This window comes from Rhipicephalus sanguineus, chromosome 5, assembly GCF_013339695.2.
Source record: "Rhipicephalus sanguineus isolate Rsan-2018 chromosome 5, BIME_Rsan_1.4, whole genome shotgun sequence".
Lineage (NCBI taxonomy): Eukaryota > Metazoa > Arthropoda > Arachnida > Ixodida > Ixodidae > Rhipicephalus > Rhipicephalus sanguineus.
In genome coordinates this window covers 196,581,803-196,589,526 of record NC_051180.1, presented here as the reverse complement: position 1 = coordinate 196,589,526, position 7,724 = coordinate 196,581,803, and positions in this window count along the sequence as shown.

Sequence of the window (7,724 nt, the reverse complement as noted above, 5' to 3'; positions counted from 1 at the left end):
ATTAGGCGCGATGATAAGGAAATCCTGACTAAACACCTAATCGTCACATTTGGTTCAAGCACACTGCCAGAACATATCCAAACAGGCTATTTGAAATTGAAGGTTAGGCCATACATCCCTAACCCACGCCGTTGCTTCAAGTGCCAGCGTTTCGGTCACGGCTCTCAGAGCTGCCGTGGCCGCCAAACCTGTGCAAAGTGCAGTTCACATGAACACCCTGTAGACAACTTTGTTGAAGCTCACCATTGTGCGAACAGTGAGGGTGGGCACCCAGCCTACTCTCGCAGTTGTCCCTCACGGAAAAAAAAATTGGCCGCGTATCTGCGTGCTCCGCTGCAAATGCCGTATAAAGACGATAGAGGAGGCGCTACGTGAGAGATGGACGCCATCTGGCAATACGCCGGGAAACATGAGCTTGTGCAGAGGGTATCCTTCCTCCGTGGGCGTTCGTCGGCGCGCATCGCGTGGCATTTTCAGCGAGCTTAAGAAGCTAGGGTCTTTAAAATTACGTATCTATGTTTTTTCTATTAAACGAACACACCACCTAATACTTACCGAGTGATGTTGCGCCTCAGATATGCGTAATGTTTACTTTTTGATCGACAACGGTCACAAGTATGAACAGCCGTCCAGTTCAAGATGGGTGGGCGGTAAGCAAGTGGTTCAACTTTGGCCGGGTCGCTGAATCGGGCGACAGACAGACAAACAGAAAGACAGACAGACCAAAATTTCTGCGTTTAAGTTCCCCAAGAAAGACTATCGTCTTTAAAAGAAAAAGAAATCATAACACTCAAGGTAACTGAAAATATCTCATTTAAGGAGGTGCGCAGACGCCTTTCCTTTCCGCAGGGTCCTACTTTCGCGGACGTGGCGCGTCAGGGGGCAGTGCCACAAAAGTTCGTGGTGGCCGCACGTACCACACACAGTGGACGGGCGGCAGCACCATCCGCCCTCCCAGCGGAAGCAGCCCGTACTGATCCGCAACCAAACGGCATGCAGGCCTCCGGATCTGCAGGTCCAGGGCCTTCTGTGCCGTCAGAGGGCCCCAAAACTCTCACACCCGCGCGCGTAAACCGCGAGCGGGCATCCAGCGTCTCTGCCGAGGCGATGGACACAGCGACAAGTATAACGGCGTTACAGGCGCCGAAGGAACGGCGCAGCTCTTTGGAGCGGGCCAGAAAAGAAAAAGCCCGCATCACGGGTCCTGGAAAGGGCTCTGTGATGTGGAAAGGGCTCTGTGAGGTCTACAGTTCTCTCCATACACACAGCACTAATTTAAACTCAAAATTGATACACGAATCTTACAAGGGAATGTGAGAGGTCTTCTCAGAAACCTTGATGATATCGAAGAACTCGTACACGAACACTCGCCAAAAGCGCTCTGTGTACAGGACACACACCTGAAAACTAAACACACGAACTTCCTTAGACACCACGTCATAATCCGTAAAGACCGAGATGAAGCTACCGCATCATCTGGTGGCGTCGCCATCATAATAGATAAGAGCGTAGCATGTCAAGGTTTGCAGATACAAACGCCACTCGAAGCAGTGGCCGTTCGTGCTGTTATTTTAAACAAACTTGTTACCATTTGCTCGCACATCGCTTGCACATCGCGCCTCATCATCAGCTGCACAAACATGAATTTCAGTCCTTAATCGATCAATTACCTGAACCCTATATCGTCCTTGGAGATTTTAATGCCCACAGCCCTTTGTGAGGTGACTTAGCGATGCGCGAGGCCGTTTGATTGAGAATTTTATCTTTTCCACTGACACATGCCTATTAAATAAGAAAGAACCCACGTTTTTTAGCCTGGCGAACAAAACATACGCGTGTATTGATCTTAGTATCGCTTTGCCCACCCTTTTATCCGATCTTAATTGGGATGTTATTAAAAATCCTTATGGAAGCGATCACTTTCCCATACTGCTAAGAACGCCAAAAGAAAACGAATATACACCCCAGGCTCCAACTTGGAAGATAGACGGAGCAGATTGGGAAAAGTACCAGAGTCTTAGTAGTATCTCGTGGGCCGAGATTTCCCCCTTAGGAATTGATTCTGCTGCTAGTTATTTTACCGCTTTTATTATTGACGCAGCTTCAAAATGTATTCCCCAAACCAGTTGTGGTGCCTGCAGACGTCGTGTCCCGTGGTGGAACGACGACTGCAGGAACGCTCGTAAAAAGCAGAACAAAGCGTGGGGTTTACTACGCGATTCCCCCATTGCAGAGAATCTGATCAATTTCAAACAAATAAAATCCCAAGGAAGAAGAACGCGCCGACAGGCAAGAAGATACAGTTGGGTGAAGTTTTTATCAGGAATCAATTCATACACAGATGAAGCCAAGGTCTGGAACAGGGTAAATAGAATAAGAGGCCGACAGACACACTCACTCCCTTTAGTAGACACAGTGGGCAACAGCCTTGAAGACCAAGCAAACTTCCTGGGCGCTCACTTTGAGCACGTATCCAGCTCATCGCACTATTCAGATACGTTCAAACGGCACAAAGAGAGAATAGAAAGACAAAAACTAGAAAAGAAATGTGCAAAACAAGAGCCATACAACGAACCATTCCACTTAGCTGATCTGCGGGCAGCACTAAGCTGCTGCAGCAAATCTGCGCCAGGCTCTGACCGTGTTATATATCAAATGCTGAAACACTTTCCCCATGAAACACAAAAAACTCTCCTGTGCCTGTACAACACTGTATGGGCCTCCGGCGAGATTCCTTCTGCGTGGAAAGAGGCCATAGTAATACCTATCCTGAAATAGGGCAAGGATCCATCCTGTGTTTCAAGTTACAAGCCTATAGCCCTGACTAGCTGCCTATGCAAACTATTTGAAAAGATGATGAACTGCCGACTACTACATTTCCTAGAATCAAACAAACTCCTCGACCCATACCAGTGCGGATTCCGAGAGGGTCGGTCCACGACCGACCATCTCATTGGCATAGAGGCACAAATACGCGAGGCTTTTGTTCATAAGCAGTTTTCCTATCTCTCTTCCTTGACATGGAAAAGGCATACGATACCACGTGGCGGTTCGGAATATTGAGAGACCTCTCACACTTAGGTATACGTGGTAATATACTAAATGTGATCGAGAGCTACCTGTGCAATTGCACATTCCGTGTTCGAGTGGGCAATGTATTGTCTCGACCGTTTGTGCAAGAAACTGGAGTGCCACAGGGTGGTGTCCTCAGTTGCCACCGGTTTATTATAAAAATGAATACCCTGCGTTCGTACATACCACGTAATATGTTTTATTCAACATACGTTGACGATTTACAAATAGGTTTTAAATCTTGTAATCTCTCATCATGCGAGCGACAGGTTCAGCTCTGTGTCAATAAGGTCTGCAAATGGGCAGACGAGAAGGGTTTCCGTCTAAATCCACAAAAGAGCTCCTGCGTTCTGTTCTCTAGGAAGAGAGGTCTCCACCCCGATCTCCATATAGAGTTGCAGGGTGAGCTTGTAGCTGTTAAAAAAGAACAGAAATTTTTAGGCATAATTCTAGACACGAAGCTCACGTTTGTACCACACATTAAGTACATTAAGGAGAAGTGCATGAAGACAATGAACGTCCTAAAGGTGCTGTCCCGCACAACTTGGGGCAGCGACAGAAAATGTCTTATGAGCCTCTATAAAAGCCTGATACGCACGCGTCTAGACTATGGGGCGGTAGCTTTCCAGTATGCAACACCAACCACCTTGAAAATGCTGGACCCTGTCCACCATTTAGGCATTCGCCTTTCTACAGGTGCCTTTCGAACAAGCCCCGTGGAAAGCCTTTACGCGGAATCGGACGAATGGTCGCTAAATATACAAAGGTCGTACCTATCTTTTACGTATTTTTTAAGGTTTTTGCGAATATTCGAAAGTTTCGAATATTCGTCGGATATTACATTCGAAATATTCATATTCGATTCGAAAATCGTGTATTCGAAAAGTTTCGAATATTCAATAACTCCGAATATACGAAAAATTCGAATATGCGATTCGATTATCATGCATAAAATAACTCGTCCTCCACATTTCTGCTGCGTTCGTATCGCTACAAACGTTGCCGAGAGGAGCGATAAACATCGTAAGTACATGGAGGCACGATATCTGCCTGCGACGAGCGCCGCCATACGTATGATTTATTGCTGGTGCATCTCCGACGTGCAGCGCTGTTGGCGATCATGTAACCGTGCATTTGCAATATGCGGCCGTAACGTGCCGCACCACCACTCGTTCACTATGCGGGACCACTTCCGAAAAAAGACAGTGACCCACGTGACTGCCGGCCGACTGGGCGGACTGTAGGCACCTTCAGATACCCCAGTCTGGCAAAGCTTTGCCCCATGTAACTCCTTATACCAGCCACTTCTGTTCCAAGCGAGCGTGCCTTTTCAGTGGCAGGGGGTGGGGGGTTGTCTCTGTTACAAGGGAGCGCCTGCTGCCTGATCATGTGGAGCAACTGATATTTCTTTATGATAACATGTAGTCATTACTTTCATTGTGCCGTGATATTTGCTTGTGTTGTGATGTGCATTGTGCTAGCCTGGACATTGTGTTCAGTGTATGTTGTGTTGCCAGTCAGGCTGTTAATGTTTTTCTTTTTTCAAATAGCTACATGTTAAATAAAGTTTTGTTACTGTGGAGGCAATTTTCCTTTGATATTCGATATTCGATTCGATATTCGAAGGTGAATATTCGTATTTGATTCGTATTCGAAAGATTTGATATTCGCACACCCCTAGTATTTTTTGAAGATAAATTCAAGCACGGACCATCCCGCACATCATGTCGTAAATGACATGTCCAACTAGCAGCTCTTTCAAAACCGACCCGCTGTGAAAAAGCCATTCTCGCTGCATGTGCGAGCACTAGCTGAGGAAACAGGCGTCCCATTACTCGATCACCGCTTAATGGCCCCATCTTCACACGCCCCGCCATGGAAATGGCAGATTATAGACTGTGACACATCTTTCGTAGATATCACAAAGCATGCCCCACCTCTACATATACAGCTGTACTTCCGTGAACTGACACACAAATACACCTGTCCCGAATTTTTCACTGACGCGTCCAAGTGTCACGCAGGTGTGTCCTACGCAGCGATAGACCCATCTTTTTCGGATGCTGGTGTTCTTCACCTAAGCACGAGCATCTTCACAACGGAGGCTTACGCAATACTGGCGGCAGCAAAGCACATTAAAGAATTAGGAATAAGTAATGCAGCCATATACACGGATTCGCTAAGCGTCGTGAAAACCTTAAAAACTACTAGAAAGTACAAAAAACCAGTCATTGTCTCGCTATACTCCCTCCTGTGCGACATGTACATTTCCAAACAGCATGTAGTTGTATGCTGGGTGCCAGGACACCGTGAAATCGAGGGAAACGAACAGGCAGATGCGCTTGCAACATCAGTCCATGCAAACGCTCCGCAATCATCTCTAGCTGTCCCCGCAATGTACCTGAAACCCCTCCTAAGACAGAAGCTGAGGGATTACTGGCAGCGTACATGGGACCGACAACTGCATAATAAATTACATGTAATCAAGCCTTACCTCGGTGACTGGCCAACCACATCAAAAACACGCCGCACAGATGTAACACTCTGTCGGCTACGTATCGGTCACACACACAGCACACATGTACATCTTTTGTCCGGTGGTGATCCGTCCAAGTGAGAGAGATGTGGAGAAGCACTTACGGTGCTTCGCATTCTCATTCAGTGCAAAGAGTTAGACGTTATGAGAAAGAAGCAGTTTTTATTACCCTACCGACAGCAATTTCCACTGCATCCTTCCATGTTCGTCCGTAGGGATCCGCTCTTTAAATATGATTCATTGCTCGCGTTTTTTACCGACGTGCGTCGTTTTCATGTGATCTACCCACGCAATCCGCAGCACGACCTCTGAATAGAGGTCGCAGATGCGGTAGCTACACACAATAGCACCTGCCTCGCGGCCCTTGGACTCAAGGGCGTTGACAAGGCACTCGTGCTTATGCCATATATCTTCACCATAGTTTGATCACCACGAGCAGAGCCATGCATTCCATTTACACACATTTCACGTCGCCCCCGTGATCTTAATACTTGTATGTTTTACCCACCTTAGAGTGTGGAATTTTAGGCCTCTATACAGCCACGAAACACTATCATAGCTCACATCCCTTATGTAACGTAAATCACGGGTCATTGTGACTTTTTACCACTGTTCACGGCGCTCTTTGGCCAAGCATGGCCCTTGCGCCATTAAAACCCACATATCATCATCATACTGTCCTGCCTGTTCCATTCGGGACACATCGAGGCTTGTTGTACCGCGTCGGTCAGCCTCTGTCTCAGGTCCCCTGGAAACATTGAATAAAGCCTTGAAGAAGCGGTTGCACATGTCAGAGCACTGTCCTGCAGAAAGCTCAATTCTTTGCCCAGGTTAAGTTGAGCAGGAGTGGAACCTGTTGAGCGATTAACTGTCATCCTAGTTGCGAACGCTATTTCTGCCAGTTTCAGATCCCAGTCTTTATGACGCTCAGTATGCGCGACAAGCATACATTTCAGATTTCGGGTTACCCGTTCCGTGATGTTGGCTTGCGGGTGATACACAGACGTGCGCTTGTGACGAATTCCCAAGGCGTTACAGGAATCTGTGAACACCTTGCTGGTGAAGTGCGTCGCGTTGTCCGTGATCAGCTGGGCAAGGAATCCGAACCTCGTGAAGGTTTCGAGAAGGCAGTCCCATACTTTCTGCGAAGTGAGCTTGCTTAAAGAAAACAATTCAACCCATTTCGTGAAATGGTCAGTCACAACAAGCAGATACTGGTTTCGCCGCGGACTCATGGGAAACGGGCCCATGACGTCACATGCAACAATCTGCCATGGCGATGTACTCTCAACTGGCTGCATTGTTCCTAACGGTAAACCCACACGTGGTTTCGCGTTTTGACAAACTGAACAGGAACGTGCGTAGCGTAATACATCCTGTTTCAATACTGGCCAGGTTACCGTACGACACAGTTTCTCGTACGTCTTCTGCCCCGAAAAGTGACCAGCTAAGCACTGTCATGGTAGTACTTTATGAATTATTTGCGAAGTTTGCGAGGAACAACAACTCGAAACGGTGACTCCATACTGTCATTGTCAACCTGAGGAAAGTACCGGAACAAGAGGCCTCCTTCTCCGAGCAGGTAGCAGTCGGTCTCCTCGTCGCTTCCGGTGTCAGTTGGATCACGAGCCGCTAGCTTTTCTGACACCTTACGACAAAGACCATCGCCCTGCTGTGCTGCAGGAGCTCCTGTTTACTCACCAAAGTACCCCAACGTGACTGCATTGTCACAGCTGGTGTCGTAACCGCACAAACTGTTTCCGGCTGGACCTGGGTTTCAATAGACAAAGGTGCACGTGAAAGTGCGTCAGCAACTGTGTTAAATGACATAGTCGTAGCGCTGCAAGGTAAGCACCCATCGGGCCAATCGTCCCGAGGGATTAAGCAATCGTTTCAGCCAAGAGAGCGCTTGGTGATCAGTCTGAATGACAAACTGAGCACCGTCCAAAAACACGTCAAACTTCTTTAATGTGAAAATGATAGCCAGGCACTCTTTTTCTGTTACCAAGTAGTTGCGTTCTGCACCGGTCAGAGTGTGGCTTGCGAAAGCAACAGGCCTCAGAGCACCTGCGCATTCCTGTAAAAGTACTGCGCCAAGTCCGTAATCGCTGGCGTC